Source organism: Gossypium raimondii, chromosome 8 (assembly GCF_025698545.1).
Source record: "Gossypium raimondii isolate GPD5lz chromosome 8, ASM2569854v1, whole genome shotgun sequence".
Classification (NCBI taxonomy): domain Eukaryota; kingdom Viridiplantae; phylum Streptophyta; class Magnoliopsida; order Malvales; family Malvaceae; genus Gossypium; species Gossypium raimondii.
In genome coordinates, this window is record NC_068572.1 from 16,680,858 (window position 1) to 16,696,278 (window position 15,421).

The window sequence follows — 15,421 nt, forward strand, 5'->3', positions numbered from 1 at the left end:
GTTTATATTTATCCTATAAAGTTCATTATTGAAATGAAATATTATGTTTAAAGTTTATATGAGCTTACTAAGCATTCATTGCTTATGTAATATTTTCCTTTACTTTATAGGTTAATGATTGTGTAATATGTATTATAAAATCCTATTATGTTAAGAATGAAAAATATATGTGATGTTGATGGACTTACTCATTTGTAAGTTGATGGTTATATAGTTTTATAAATCTTATGGCATTGGTATAGGTTTATATTTATTCTATAAAGTTCATTATTGAAATGGAATATTATGTTTAAAGTTTATATAAGCTTACTAAGCATTCATTGCTTATGTAATTATTTTCCTTTACTTTACAAATTATCGGAAGCTTAATCAGTTGGAAGTTCATCGAGGATCTATCACACTATCAAGTGGACAATTCGGTAGTTGTTGAGTATTTGGGCTAAGGTTTATAATGGCATGTATAAGAGATTTGTAATAGTTTTATGATGCATGTATTGATGGTGTTTTGGTATGTTTAAGCTTTGGAAAGCTATGTTGGTTTGGTATGCATTGATGCCTTACCAAATTATATGATTTTGGTTACTTTAAAGTACTTGTTGATGATGGTTTGAAAATGGATACTTGTGACATGTTTTAGTTCATACCTGAGCTAGGATAGTATGTACTAAAAAGGGTAGTATTAACATGTATAAGTAGACTTATAATGATGTTGGGTTAAATGTTTAGGTGATGATTTGGTATGTATAAGTTGTTTGGATTGATACCTTTTGATGCTTGCCAAATTATGTTATTCTGGGTACTTGTGATGCATTAATGGTATGGCTCAAATGGTATGCTTGTAATGAAGTGTTAATGGTCATATTTGTGGCTTGATTTTATAGAAGTTGAATTTTGTTTGATGATGGAAATGTGATCAAATATGCATGTATAGTTAAGTTTTGATATTTACTTGTGAGGTTCCTTGAATGGAATATTGGTTGATTGATTTAAGGCTATTGAATAGGTCATTATATGCATGTTTTGGTAATGTTTTGAAGTCTTGATTATGTACACAAAAGGCTTATAGGTGCATGCATGAGTTGGTATTGGAAATGGCTTAATTTTGGGAAATTCATGTCCACACGGCCTGGCGACACAACCGTGCGTCCTTGTAGGTTCCTTTGCATGCAAGTCAGGTAGTTACACGGCCTGACACATGGACATGTGGGGCTATTCCGAGAGTTACAGGACTTGGCACACGGGCGTGTGACACGATGGTATGATCCTAGTTAAAGAGTTACACGGATAAGGACACAGGCTAGGACACGACCGCGTGTCCCAATTTTGAATGTTACACGGCCTGAGACACACGGCCTAGCAAAATGGCCATGTGACCCGTATTTCTAAAATTTTGTGAATTCTTCTTATACTTTCCAAATTTTCCCAATTTAGTCCTGAACTGCTTCTAAGGTAATTTTTGGGCCTCGAGGGCTCGATTTAAGGACGATATGTATGTTAATGATTGTTTTTGTAATGTGTTTATGATAATGTATGAAATGTATGTTTAAATGTTCCATTTGTACGATAATGCTTCGTAACCCTATTTTGGGGATAGATACGGGTTAGAGGTGTTACATTTAGCTTACATATATATAACCCTATTTATACGCCACTTATAATCAAGTCAAAATAAGTAACTACCAAATAAGTTGTCGGATAGTGTGATCTTCCACAAAGTTCCAATCAATAGCCAAAAGTCTGACGGTCTACAAATAAGGAAAACCAAAAAAAGTAAGCTTCAATATGCTTCGTAAGTTTGTAACCAAGACAACTCATACTTGTTAACTTAATTATAAAACATACAAAGTATGAAATTAACCATCCTTTCTATATAAAATCATTTAACTTCCTAAAATACTTAAACCTGAATGATTCATATCACCAAAATATAATGCATCAAACAACCATATACTAAGATACAAATAATCGTAACGCCTCATACCATTTTCCTTTAATAGATAACTATTTTTCCTGGAGAACTATAGTAATTCAACTTCGGATACACAAGAGGAAAATGCTTTTATGAGCTAAAATAAGGACATTAACCGATACACGATGCTATTGACCACCTTTGAATGTACTAACGTCCAGAGTGTGAATATTGCTACAAAATATATGGAATTAAGGTGGTGTCCATAAGTATACAGGTTAGGTTGTGATATAGTTACAACGAAGTAGGTAAGTACTCCAAGGATCGTACCCAAGGGATTGCAATTTGGGGAAGACTATAATCAAACGAATTACGGGAATAATAACTAATCTACTTCAGTCACGAATTAGTAGTGCTAATATGGAAACAATATGATAATAATTTATTAAACTAAATAAATTGAATTAAACCTAAATATACTCCTAAGTTCTTGTATCGACTTCTCCTATCCTTTGTTTAGACTACACGAGTTCCTTTAGCCTAGATCTAATTATTTTACCTAATTAATTATTGATGTAGAGTTCTAATCAATAAACTAGTCGATACCCTAGTAGGATCTTCCCATCTTCCACTAAAATAACAAGTTAGCAAGAACTACTTATCTTCCGACCTCATAGTCTAGATCAGTTCGAGGTTAAGGTGTTCACGGATAGGTCATACCAATTTTGAGTTAATTCCCACCTAAATAACTCCCTAGGGTTGTCAAGCCTAGGGTTTAAGTTCTTCCTCTCCCAAACAGTTGATTCGCTAAGAAACTCTATCATTCAATTAATTAATAAGATTAGAACAGTTGAAATATGCGAGATGTGTATGAAGCATAAATTGATTCAAATCATTACACAAATATTCAATTAAACAATGTTAAAGAAAGGGATATAAAGAATAGAATAAAGGAAAAGAGATGCTCATGGATTTATCGATGAAAACGTGGTTCCGGAACAGTCACCACTCGCGAGAGTCTCACTTCAGAATAGGATCTTTCGATTATAAGAACATAAAATACCCTAAGTAAAAACTAAAAATGAAATAAAAACCCTAAGTATATTTTCTGTCTCCCTAAAATTGTGTGTTTAAACTGATTACAATGGCATTTATATAGGCTAAACTAGGAATATTAAAGTTCCTAAACTATTCTTGTAGTCCTTAAAGTTTGACTAGGACAAATACTCCTACTTTCCCTAAAAAATGTAATTAAAATATGCAAGAGTTTTTGGGTTACGTAGGGACTTGGTTGCAACACAAGCCTACAGTGTTGCAACCAACCTCGAGAGTATGTCGCAACAAAGGAGGGCCGTGTCGCGACATCGAGGGCAGTTTTGCTCCGGAAATTGATTTTGGTTTCTATCTTCGATGTTGAGACATCAGTGTCTTGGTGTTGTGACATAGGCATCAGTTTTGGCCCGAATAAGCATCTTTAGCTCCCAACATGACCTACAAGACCGTGTAACTTTATTTAGATATATAAAATGTAATAAAAACTGCTAGAAAGCATAAATTACTACTTTAAGTATGAAAACCTAAATATATACAAAGATGTTTTGATTTAACTATGAAATAAGGTAAAGTTATATGTAAAAAGGATGTAAATAATAGTGTATTTCATGGCAGATCACTTCCCCACACTTAACTTGCTGCTTGTCCTCAAGCAACCAAAACACATATATCGAAAAAGAAAAAGAAAATAAATAAATAAAATTTAATACAAAATTAACTTAATTTCTTTCTTTAAACTAGCTAAAGTCAATGAAGATGGATGTAAATAAGAACCTCACACCTAAACTTCCCCCCACTTAAATTTTTGCTTGTCCTCAAGCAAATCAAGTCTAGACACATAGCATGCAATAAGAAGACGTCCCTGGAATTTTATTATTACTAATAACATGGTTGTCAAATATTAAAGGTATAACAATTCATATCGCACATGTAACTTAATCTTGATAGTTCGATACCTTGAAAATTTTTAAAGTAAATTAATATTAGTTTACAAAGTTACATTACTAAGAAATTAGAAATGATTCTCATGACCAAATGTTTAACAATATCACCATTAACATAAATCGAATGACATATAACAAGCACAATAATGTGAATCCAAAACATTCATTATATAAAATTGTTAACAATAAAAAGTGCTTTAACATTGTCCCCGTTACACCAATAGCATATAAATTACACATCAAATAACCTCCATAACACCATATGAACATCTTGCAATAATCCAGGTATGTCCCATACACTATTATACGTTGTACTGTTAAAATTTTTTGACATGCTAATTCTATCCAAATCCATCCTTAATGGTTTACTAACGTATTTCCAATCATTAGATACACATATTTATACATAACACAATTATCATTTTCATAGTCCAAACATAATAATTCTTGGTACAAATTGACTTGTATTTCAATCAAATATTTCCTAAGTCTCAAAATTACAACAGGCCTCATAATTGACCATATTTATCCATTCAATTTAACAAATTCTATATCTTGGCGTATAAATTCAATTTCATGTGTTCAATTAGCAAATTTTAAGCCAATTATTGCTTTTGTTAATAACACAATTACTTATACCCAAGCAAGCATACTTACCATGTGAATCAAACTCACGCTTTCTACTTACCTTTATAGCCAATATTACTAATAGTCGTTAGATACCAATATCACTATCCTTATAAATTATCTTAGCTATAAAATTAAAATTAAAATGTAAACATCAAAAAAGTGTTGAAGATGTTTATGTTTAAAATTTTATAAAAGAAAACCATATTAAATTATCTAGTATTAAATTAAAAATAACATAATTTTTTTTAAATGATTTTTAAAAATAATAATATGACCAGGTTTAAAAATAGACTTAGGTTCATCATTTATAAATATGGATGAGTTTGAATAAACTTTAAGGTCCTCATTTAAGATCAGGTCGAGCCTATGAAAACATAAAAATGTGTTAATACCATATATAAGTCCAACCTGAACTTGTTTGACCCGACCTATTACCACCTCTAATAGGTGTTAAAGATAATATAAATATTTATGAATTTTTGTTTTTCGTGTCTCCTAACAAAAGTAAGGGATTATTTGACCAAAGAAACAAAAAGAGTGATATGACCATGTGTTAGTATCCTTCTCGTGTCGAGATGCAAATAAAAAAAATTCGGTTGCAAAAGTTTAAAAAAAAAAAGTATTAAAATAGCTTAAATAGGGGTGTGGCGGTGTTCTTCATAACGAGTCAAGATAAGTGATTAGGCTCTTTCCCTCTCGATGTTATGGACTCTCACTGCGCTGAGGTCTTGACTATTTGTTTGGCGCTTGACCTATTTGCTCATTCTGACTCGAAAGCTCAATGCAAATTGATTGTTGAATCTGACTCACTTCTAGCTTGACTTTGTGCAACCATCCTTCCACATGCCCTTGGTTGTTATGGACCACTTTAAAGAAAATTGATCTTTTGCTTCTTAATATTTTCGATGTGTCTATTGTTCATTTACTTCGAGAAGCCAACAGTTTTGCGGACAGCCTTTTAAAAGTTCGTTGTATTGTATTTTTTATGTCTCTTCGTTATGTATTTAATCCATAGTGCTGCTGGTCTTTTGTGTCGATGTTGCAGCCTTTTCTACCTTGTTTGACTTGTTTTGGGTAGTGCTTGTTTCTGTAAAGATGGTCTTTATGCTGTTGGTCTTTCATTTAGCTGGCCATCTGTTTGTAATGCTTATTAATATTATTAAATTTCAGTTAAGAAAAAATAAATAAATTGAATTTTTAACATTTGAGAGATGCTATATGCAATTTTTAAAAATCTAAAAGAAATTAAAATGAATTATTAAATTCGAGACCACTATTTAAGGGGAGAAGGCCACTGCCTCCTCCCAAGACGCCCCTAGTCTTAAAGTTGCTTTCACTGTAAAAAATAACAATAAGAAATTAATTTGATATTAATAATTTTTATAAATAAACTGTTTTTCTTATTTACTATGAATTCAACCTGGTTGACCCCACTTAATTTACCAAAACTTCTACCCAAATCTGACGCTGCTGATCATCACTTGATTTGCGTGCATGCTAATGACTGAATGTTAAATGGACGCGCATCGGAAAAGGATCTTGTGCCGTATAAATTCTTGGCAATCAGCACATTAGAGGCATCAGTAGGATGGACTCCGTCCCAAAACGCGTATTGTTTTCGGTTACTTCATAGCTTTGAATAATGAATACAGAGCTCTCTATTACCACCGGCCCCAGTTTTGCAGCATGGACTTTCTGTCAAATATGAAAAAAAGAAAAAAAAAAAACAGGAAGGCCCTTTCACGCTTCTGACCATTCAATTAAAAAATAGATAAAAGAATGGCAATGTAGCTATGAAATTATTTACCAAGTGATAACTGAGCAACTTTCATTGGAGAATAATTAAGATAGGTAAATTTAGCATCGGCTAGCTTGCTATTTAGTGCCATGACAAGAGGTATAAGTCTTTGATTGAAAAGGAAGGCAGCATCGTTTAACTTGGTTACGCAAAGAGAGCCATTGGTTCCGTGCGTTGCAATTGCATTAGGTGTACAACCAAGTTGCCCAAGCCCGAACAAGGCAAAGATCCTCGCTCCGGTTTTGTACAAATCCTGGTAGTGATGTTTATCAGTTAAGGGAACTCTCATATTTCATTTATTCTTTTAGTGGCGAGGCTGAGAATGATTAATTATTTCATCTATAGGAGAAGAAAATATCAAACCTTTATTTGGTGTGCAAATTGTCGAACGAGCATTGTAGCGAATTCCGATGCACTGTATCCGTGGCTGGAGTTGTAGAAATTGGGCTTGAAATAATTGTTGACGAAGTCGTTGCTACCTATTTGAATGGAGTAAATGCATTGTCTTAGAAGCTTCTCTGTGGATGAATCATTTCGTAATATCTTACGAATTCTTGCGATTATTGTTTAGTGATTTCTTATTTGGATGCTCATGGGTACTCGAGCACCCTGCAAAACATAGAAAAGCTTTTTTTTTTTATGAAATACAAACTTGACTAATTTATGGCAAAAAAAATTAATGAACTGAGTTTTCGAAGAACATAAATGGTAGATATTGTGTGGATAAATAAATGTGATGTGTGTTGGTATTGAAAACCTATTGTGGATCATACATTTAATACTTTTTCCTAGGGGTTGTATTTAACATAAAAGATCATACATGGACAAGTTAAGAATTAGACTATAAATTTATAAATGTCAAAACACAAAATCATGTGAATGGGTTTTTGTTTGAAAATGGGTAATAGCTTATAATTGGCATGGGCTCGTAATCATTGTAATTAATATACACTGAGATTGTGTGATTTGCTAAGAATGTGCAAGTATAAATATAAATCTTTTTATCATTACCATTAGACTTCCAGTTTCGTCGAGAATGCCCGAGGCACCAGACGCATAATTCGCGCCTTGGAAAATGTTCTTCCTTTCTGATTTGGCAAAAGGAGGCATATACTCTTCGAAACCAAGAAGTTCAACTGTCATCATATAGAAAACGTCGAATGCAATAATTAAAGATTACTTACAAATTAAGAATCAGGACGTATGCAGTAGTAGGGTTAATATTGTGTGATTATCAATTGGACTGGAGGCAATTAATTAATCAATTAATGTCTGTAAGGAGAAAACAAATCGAAGAGAAGGAAAAAACCAATAGCATCCTGCACGTTACGACCATTGCTAAACCTTCCTGTTGGTCCTTTGGGGAAGTCGATTCCGTATGGTCGATAATTTACTTTGGCTAACGTTTTAAGGTTATTATTGTTCCCACTATCCGATAATGAGTCCCCGAAAATAAAGTAGCAGGGCACTTGTGGTGCTGCGTTTGCCCAGTTTTTCAAGTTTGAGAGTTGTAACAAAAGAGAAATAGGCAGCAACCACCATGGCTGAAGGTGCATTTTAGAATCCATGGATGAATGAGGAGAAAGTTAAGTTGGATTTTAATAAAAGGATTACGAATTGGTACAGACCCTTTCCCCCAAATATAAAGAAGGGAGAAAAGTCGGAACAAAAAGATGCAAGGAACAAGTGTCAGATTATTTGTGGGAAAATCTAACAAGTTTTAGTAATAAAAACAGAATTTGCAAGTCAAGTCCTGCTATATGGTGGATTTATAAGGAGTAGGTTCAGCCTACATTTCAGCAATCTATACCTAACTCCTGTAGAATGAAAACTCAATGTTCAGTTCACCCCTTGCTTGCCGAGTGGCAAGCTTCTTTTTTTTTTAAGTCAAAATCCTATGTTTCATTTTTTTGTCCCACCTATCACTTCTTCACGTGTCTGTTTATTATATTTCGTGGGTACGGGTATATTTGGTTCATGAACTTCATCAAATTTTTTAAAGTAGAACTTCTACTTTGAAAATATTTATTTTGATATTTGTCCTCTTACGTTGTTTATCAATATGGTGCTGCTGTGTGTAAGTATATGAAGAATTAGATTTAAAATGAATGATTATTGCTTAACCACTATGACTGTTCAATACTTGTATTTATACAAAACTGAAGAGAATAAACTACTACTAACTGAATACTTAACAGCTTACTAACAATCTAACAACTTGAACTTCCTAATTGACCTTTACATAGGTGAGGTGATGTGATGGTGAGGTGATGTGATGTACTTTAACATTCACTCAACTTCCCAACCAGTAAGATTCGAAAAATTTGTCGAAAACGAGCAAAATGTGAAGTCGATAAAGGTTTGGAGAGAATGTCTACGACCTGGTCACATGTCAGAACTTCACCAACAAGGAGAGAACCATCAGCCACTTTTTCCCGAACAAAGAACAGATCTAGTTCAATATGCTTAAACTTAGAATCCAAAATTGGATTTGTAATGACCCAAAATTCACGAGCATCGAAAAAGTGTAATATCGAGCCTCTGTCTTAGTAAACCGAGTCCGTAAATAATTATTAGGAATAATTATGAGTCTAGTAATGTGCCTAATTTAGTTTTAATTAGATGAATTTAGTTTAATTTAGAGAAATTAGGAAAAAGGACTAAATAGAATAAGGTGTAAAAGTTGAATTATAGATTAAAAGAAAGTATAAAGGGCCAAAATGGCAATTAAGCCAATTCATAAACATGAGGCGGCATAAGTATGATAAAAATCTTAGATTTTTATGTTTTAAATATATTAATATATTATTTTATTATAAAATATATTATATTATATTATATTATATTATTATGTAAAATAAACCAAAATAATGACAAATGTAAGGTACAAATTAGTACATGTGTAATAATATAAAATGTACAAATGTATAATTATAATTGATTTACTTAAATTTTAAGTAAAAGATATTTATTACTTATTATTATAATATAATATATTTGTTATTTATTTAAGAATTATTTGTAAATTGTCTGAGATGTCCAGTAATGTCTCGTAACCCTATTTCGATGATAGTTTGGGGTTAGGGGGTGCTACAGTTGTTGGTATCAGAGCTATCAGGTTTAGCCGATTCTCGGCCTAAAACGGGCTCAAAATTGAGTCTAGATGTACATGTCATTGTCGAGTCAAAACTGAGTCGGTATTTTGGATGTTGAGCTATTTGTTTGTTTCTGTTTTATAGATTAAAGATGTCAAATGAACGAATAAATGATACTGATTAAGAAATGTACACCGGAGACGAAGAACCGTATGGATTAGATGAAATCGAATAAAAAACACCTAGTGTAAACTCGATGAGAAATCAACCTTCTAATGTAGATAGAAGAAATGATAGAAATGATAGAGATGATTCTGATATATTAAGAGTTATTGTCGGTGCTTTGCAAAGAGTAGCGGGGACTGTTCCTGCTACAACTTCTGCACCAACTCAAAGACGGGCCCCAATAAAAGAGATAAGGAAATATAGTGCCACTAAATTTTTGGGTTTGAAGGGAGTTGATCCATCCACTGCAGAGAATTGGATGGAATCAACGAAACGAGTTCTACAACAATTGGAATGCACCCCCCGAGAAAGTTTGATTTGTGTTGTTTCTCTGTTACAAGGTGAAGCTTATCTATGGTGGGAATCTATAATACGACATCTGCCTATAGAACAGGTGACATGGGACTTATTTAAAAAAGAATTTCAGAAGAAATATGTTAGGGAGTTGTATATCGACGATAAGGGCAAGAATTTCTAATGTTGAAACAAGGTAATTGTCAGTTGTAGATTATGAACGTGAATTTTCTAGACTCAGCCGATATGCTTCGGAGTTTATACCAACAGAGGCTGATAGTGGAAAAAGATTCCTGCGGGGTTTGAGAGATGAGATCAGAGTACAGTTGGTGTCACACCGAATTACAGAATTTGTGGATTTGGTTGAGAGAATTAAGATGGTAGAGCAGGTTTTGGGTTTGGATAAAAAGCCCGAGATAGCTAGATTGACTGGGAAATGAGCTGGCATTACTATTTCAAATCCTTTACCAAAAAGATCTCGAGAATCCAGAAGTGGTTGGATGTCAAGTTTTAGATCTGATCGAGGGGACAGAAGCTAGGGGAAACAGACGACTATATCTATTGGTAGTGTAAGAGGTCCACCCCGGGATGCAGAAATTCCAGAATATGGATATTGCGGGAAGAAACATTTAGGTGAATGTTGGAAAGTAACTGGAGGCTGCTTCCGTTGTGGGTCAACAGAACATTTTGTTAAAGATTGTCCAAAGAATAAAAATGTTATTCCTACCACACCACAGAGATCAGTATCTACTGCTTGAGGCATAGGTTCGGGCAGAAGTGGTTCGGTATCTAGAGGTGGAGGTGTTTGTAAGAGCGGTGACATAGTTAGACAACAGTCAGAGGCAAGAGCACTGGCCAGGGCTTGCGTGGTTCGGACAAAAGAGGAGGGTATGCATATGATGTCGTGACAGGTATATTCTTATTGTATTCTGAGCTTGTTTATGCTTTAATTGATCCAGGGTCGTCATATTCATATAGTAATTCAAAACTGGTTGAGTCGGGAAAGTTAAAATCTAAAATGTCTAGCCCTTTGGGACAAACTGTGTCCGTAGATCGAGTATGCCGGAGATGCCCATTGATGATACATGATAAAATGTTTTCCGTTGACTTGTAGATTATGCCTTTCGGCAATTTTGATATAATATTGGGTATGGATTGGTTATTCGAATATGGAAGTTCAGTATTCAGACAGAGGATGGAGACAGAATTGAGGTGAACGGTATTCGTACCAATGGCCCGATACGCATCATTTCAGCGATAAAAGCTAATAAATTACTTCAGAAGGGTTGTTCAACGTATTTGGTGTATGTTATTAATTCTGATTCGGTTAGAAGTTAGTGTAGTCAGATTAGGATCGTATGTGAGTTTCCAGATGTATTTCCAGAAGAACTACCAGGCTTACCACCTGACAAAGAGGTTGAATTTGCTATAGAAGTGTATCCGGGTACAATACCAATCTCTATACCTCCGTATCGAATGTCTCCCACTGAATTGAAAGAGTTGAAGGTGCAGTTACAGGATTTACTAGATCGTGGATTCATTAGACTGAGCATTTCACCTTAGGGAGCTCCAGTGTTATTTGTTAAGAAGAAAGATGGATCAATGCAGCTATGTATTGATTATCGGAAGTTAAATAAGGTAAGAATCAAAAATAAATATCCATTTCCTCGGATTGACGATTTATTTGATCAACTGAAAGGAGCTTCAGCACTTTCAAAGATTGATTTGAGATCTGGGTATTATCAGTTGAAAATAAAAGAAAGTGATATTTCGAAGACTGCATTTCGTACTTGGTATGGTCATTATGAATTTTTGGTAATGTCGTTCGGGTTAACTAATGCTCCAGCTACTTTCATAGATTTGATGAACCGTATTTTTTAGCCGTATTTAGATCAGTTTATGGTGGTTTTCATTGATGGTATATTAGTTGAAGACTGAGGTAGAACATGATCAGCACATGATCAGCATCTCATAATAGTGTTACAGATTCTACGAGAAAAATAGTTGTATGGGAAGCTGAGTAAATGTGAATTCTGGTTATCAGAGGTAGTATTCTTAGGACATGTTGTATCTGCTGATAGGATTAGAGTTGATCCGAAGAAGGTCGAGGCCATTGTTCTATGGAAGGCACCAAAGAATGTATCTGAGGTACACAGTTTTTTGGGTTTAGTCGGGTGCTACCGAAGGTTCGTTAATGGATTTTAGAAGATAGCCTTACCGATGACAAAACTGCTACAAAAGAATGTCCCTTTTATCTGGGATGATCAGTGCCAGAGGAGTTTTGAGACATTGAAGCAAATGTTGATCGAGGCACCTATTTTAACATTACCAGAGTCAGGGAAGGATTTTGTTGTGTACAGTGATGCTTCTCTGAATGGTTTGGGCTGTGTATTGATGTAAGATGAAAAAGTAATAGCTTATGCATCTCGATAGTTGAAACCACATGAACGCAACTACCCGACACATGATTTGAAGTTTGCTGTTGTAATCTTTGCATTAAAGATTTGGAGGCATTACTTGTATGGTGAGAAATGTTATATTTATACTGATCATAAAAGTCTCAAATAGCTTCTGTCACAAAATGAGTTAAATCTGAAATAGAGATGATGGATAGAACTTCTAAAAGATTATGATTGCATTATAGATTATCATCCAGGAAAGGCAAATGTGGTAGCAGATGCATTGAGTAGAAAAGCAGCGGTTGAATTACGGGCAATGTTTGCTCGGCTTAGTATTAATGATGATGGAAGTTTGTTAGCTGAGTTAAGAGTTAAGCCGGTCATGTTTGATCAAATCAGAGCAGCACGGCTAGAAGATGAAAAGTTAATGAAGAAAAGAGAAATGGTACAACATGGTACGGTTGAAAATTTTAGTATTGACGAGCATGATTGTTTGAGGTTTCAGAATCAGATTTGTATCTCAGCTACTTCTGAGATTAAAGAGCTAATTCTCCGAGAAGTACATGATAGTACTTTTACTTTGCACCTAGGTGGAACGAAGATGTATCATGATCTGCGAGAACTGTATTGGTGGCCAGGAATGAAGAAAAATATAGTTGAATATGTCGGTAAATGCTTGACTTGTCAGTGGGTAAAAGCAGAACATCAGGGACCAACAGGTTTGTTACAGCTTATTACTATTCCCGAGTGGAAATGGGATTTCATTACCATGGATTTTGTTACGGGATTGCCATTGTCAGTGAGTAAAAAGAATGTCATCTGGGTGATTGTCGATCGAATCACAAAGTCAGCTCATTTTGTAGCAGTTAGAACCGACTGGTCACTACAGAAGCTTGTCGAGGTCTATATCTGGGAAGTTGTTAGATTACAAAGTATTCCGGTATCGATAATTTTAGAATAGGATCCTCGATTTACATAGAGATTTTGGAAGTAGTTACATAAGTCGTTGGGAACGTAGCTTAATTTTAGCACTGCATTTCATCCGCAAACCGACAGATAGTCTGAGCGGGTAATTCAGATATTAGAAGATATGCTTCGAGCTTGCATCGTTGATTTTGAATCAGGTTGGGAACGTTACTTACCATTGGCCAAGTTTGTTTATAATAATAGTTTTCAATCTAGTATTCAGATGGCTCCTTATGAAGCTTTATATGGTTGAAGGTGTCAATCGCCTGTATGTTGGACAGAATTGAATGAAAGAAAAGTGATTGGGCCTGAATTAATTAAAGAAATAGAGGAAATAGTTAATAAGATTAGAGATAGATTGAAGGCAGCCTTCGATAGACAGAAATCTCATGCAGATTTGAAACGACGAGATATAGAATATTCCGTTGGTGATAAAGTATTTCTGAAGGTGTCGCCTTGGAAGAAAGTCCTGAGCTTTGGCCGGAAAGGTAAATTGAGTCCTCGTTTTATTGGGTCATATGAAATAGTGAAAAGAATTGGACGGGTGGCTTATCGACTAACTTTACCTCCAGAGTTATAGAAGATTCACGATGTTTTCCATGTTTCTATGCTTCAAAGATGTAGGTCGTATCCTTCACATATCATTCCCACTGAAGACATTGAAATTCGATCAGATTTATCTTATGAAGAAGAGCCGGTTCAGATATTAGCTCGAGAAGTGAAAGAGTTGAGAAACAAACGGATTCCTCTAATAAAAGTATTGGGGAGAAATCATAATGTGGAAGAAGCAACTTAGGAATCGGAAGAAACTATGAGAGCGCAATATCCTCATCTCTTCTCAGGTAAATTTTGAGGACGAAATTTATTAAGGGGGGAGAAATGTAATGACCCAAAATTCACGGGCATCGAAAAAGTACAGTATCGGGCCTCCGTTTGAGTAAATCGAGTCCGTAAATAATTATTAGGAATAATTATGAGTCTAGTAATATGCCTAATTAAGTTTTAATTAGATGAATTTAGTTTAATTAAGAGAAATTAGGAAAAAGGACTAAATAGAATAATGTGTAAAAGTTGAATTATAGATTAAAAGAAAGTATAAAGGACCAAAAGGGCAATTAAGTCAATTCATAAATATGAGACAAGATAAGTATGATAAAAATCTTAGATTTTATGTTTTAAATATATTAATATATTATATTATATTATATTATTATGTAAAATAAACCAAAATAATGACAAATGTAAGGTACAAATTAGTACATGTGTAATAATATAAAATGTACAAATGTTTAATTATAATTGATTTACTTAAATTTTAAGTAAAAGATATTTATTACTTATTATTAATTTATTAAATCTTAATTTATATTAATTATATTATGGGATTTTATATAACAAATAAGTTATGATTTTGACAAATGTAGGGTTATGAATATGTACATGTGTAGTACAAGATATTTATATTAATTATTATATACTATATTATTATAACATAAAGTAAATAAACTAAAAGAAATAAAAGCAAAAGCAAAACAAAGAGGAAAGAAACAAAGGCATTCAAAACAGAGCAGGAAAAAAAAGAAAGAAAGAAAAGAAAAAGGAAAAACTAAGGGTTTAAGGTTTAAAGCTTTGATTGGTAAGTCAATTAAGCTTATTTTATTTAATTTTGATGATTTAGAAGCTTTAAAACAAAGTTTTGTTGAAAATAAGTTGAGGTTTTGGAAGTTTATAGGTTTTTAAGCATGGTTCATGTTGGACAATTTGTTGAATTAGAGATTTAATTGAATGAATTTCAAGTTAGATTTGATAAATGGATTAAATTGTAAAAGAAACTATAATTTTGTGTTGTAGTGACTAAAATGAGAAAAATTCGAAATTAGGGATTTATGCTGAAAATTTAATAGTTAAGTTTGAGTTTGGTCAAAATTAGAATAGAAATAGAGTATGAATTGAGTTAGGAAAGTAAGTGAACTTAGTTAGGATCAAATTGAGAAAAGGAAGAAATTGAATAGAAATTCAATTATTATTGTAAAATTTGTGTTGTAATTAATAGTATAATTATTTAATTTTCATAGCTAATAATGAATACGAGGGATCGGCACAAAAAA

At 33.5% G+C, this 15,421-nt stretch overlaps 1 pseudogene; it reads right to left on the reverse strand.

Moving 5' to 3' along the window:
• Positions 1 to 6,013: 6,013 nt before the first annotated feature.
• Positions 6,014 to 7,902, reverse strand: LOC105790930 (GDSL esterase/lipase At5g45670-like; annotated as a pseudogene).
• Positions 7,903 to 15,421: the final 7,519 nt, after the last annotated feature.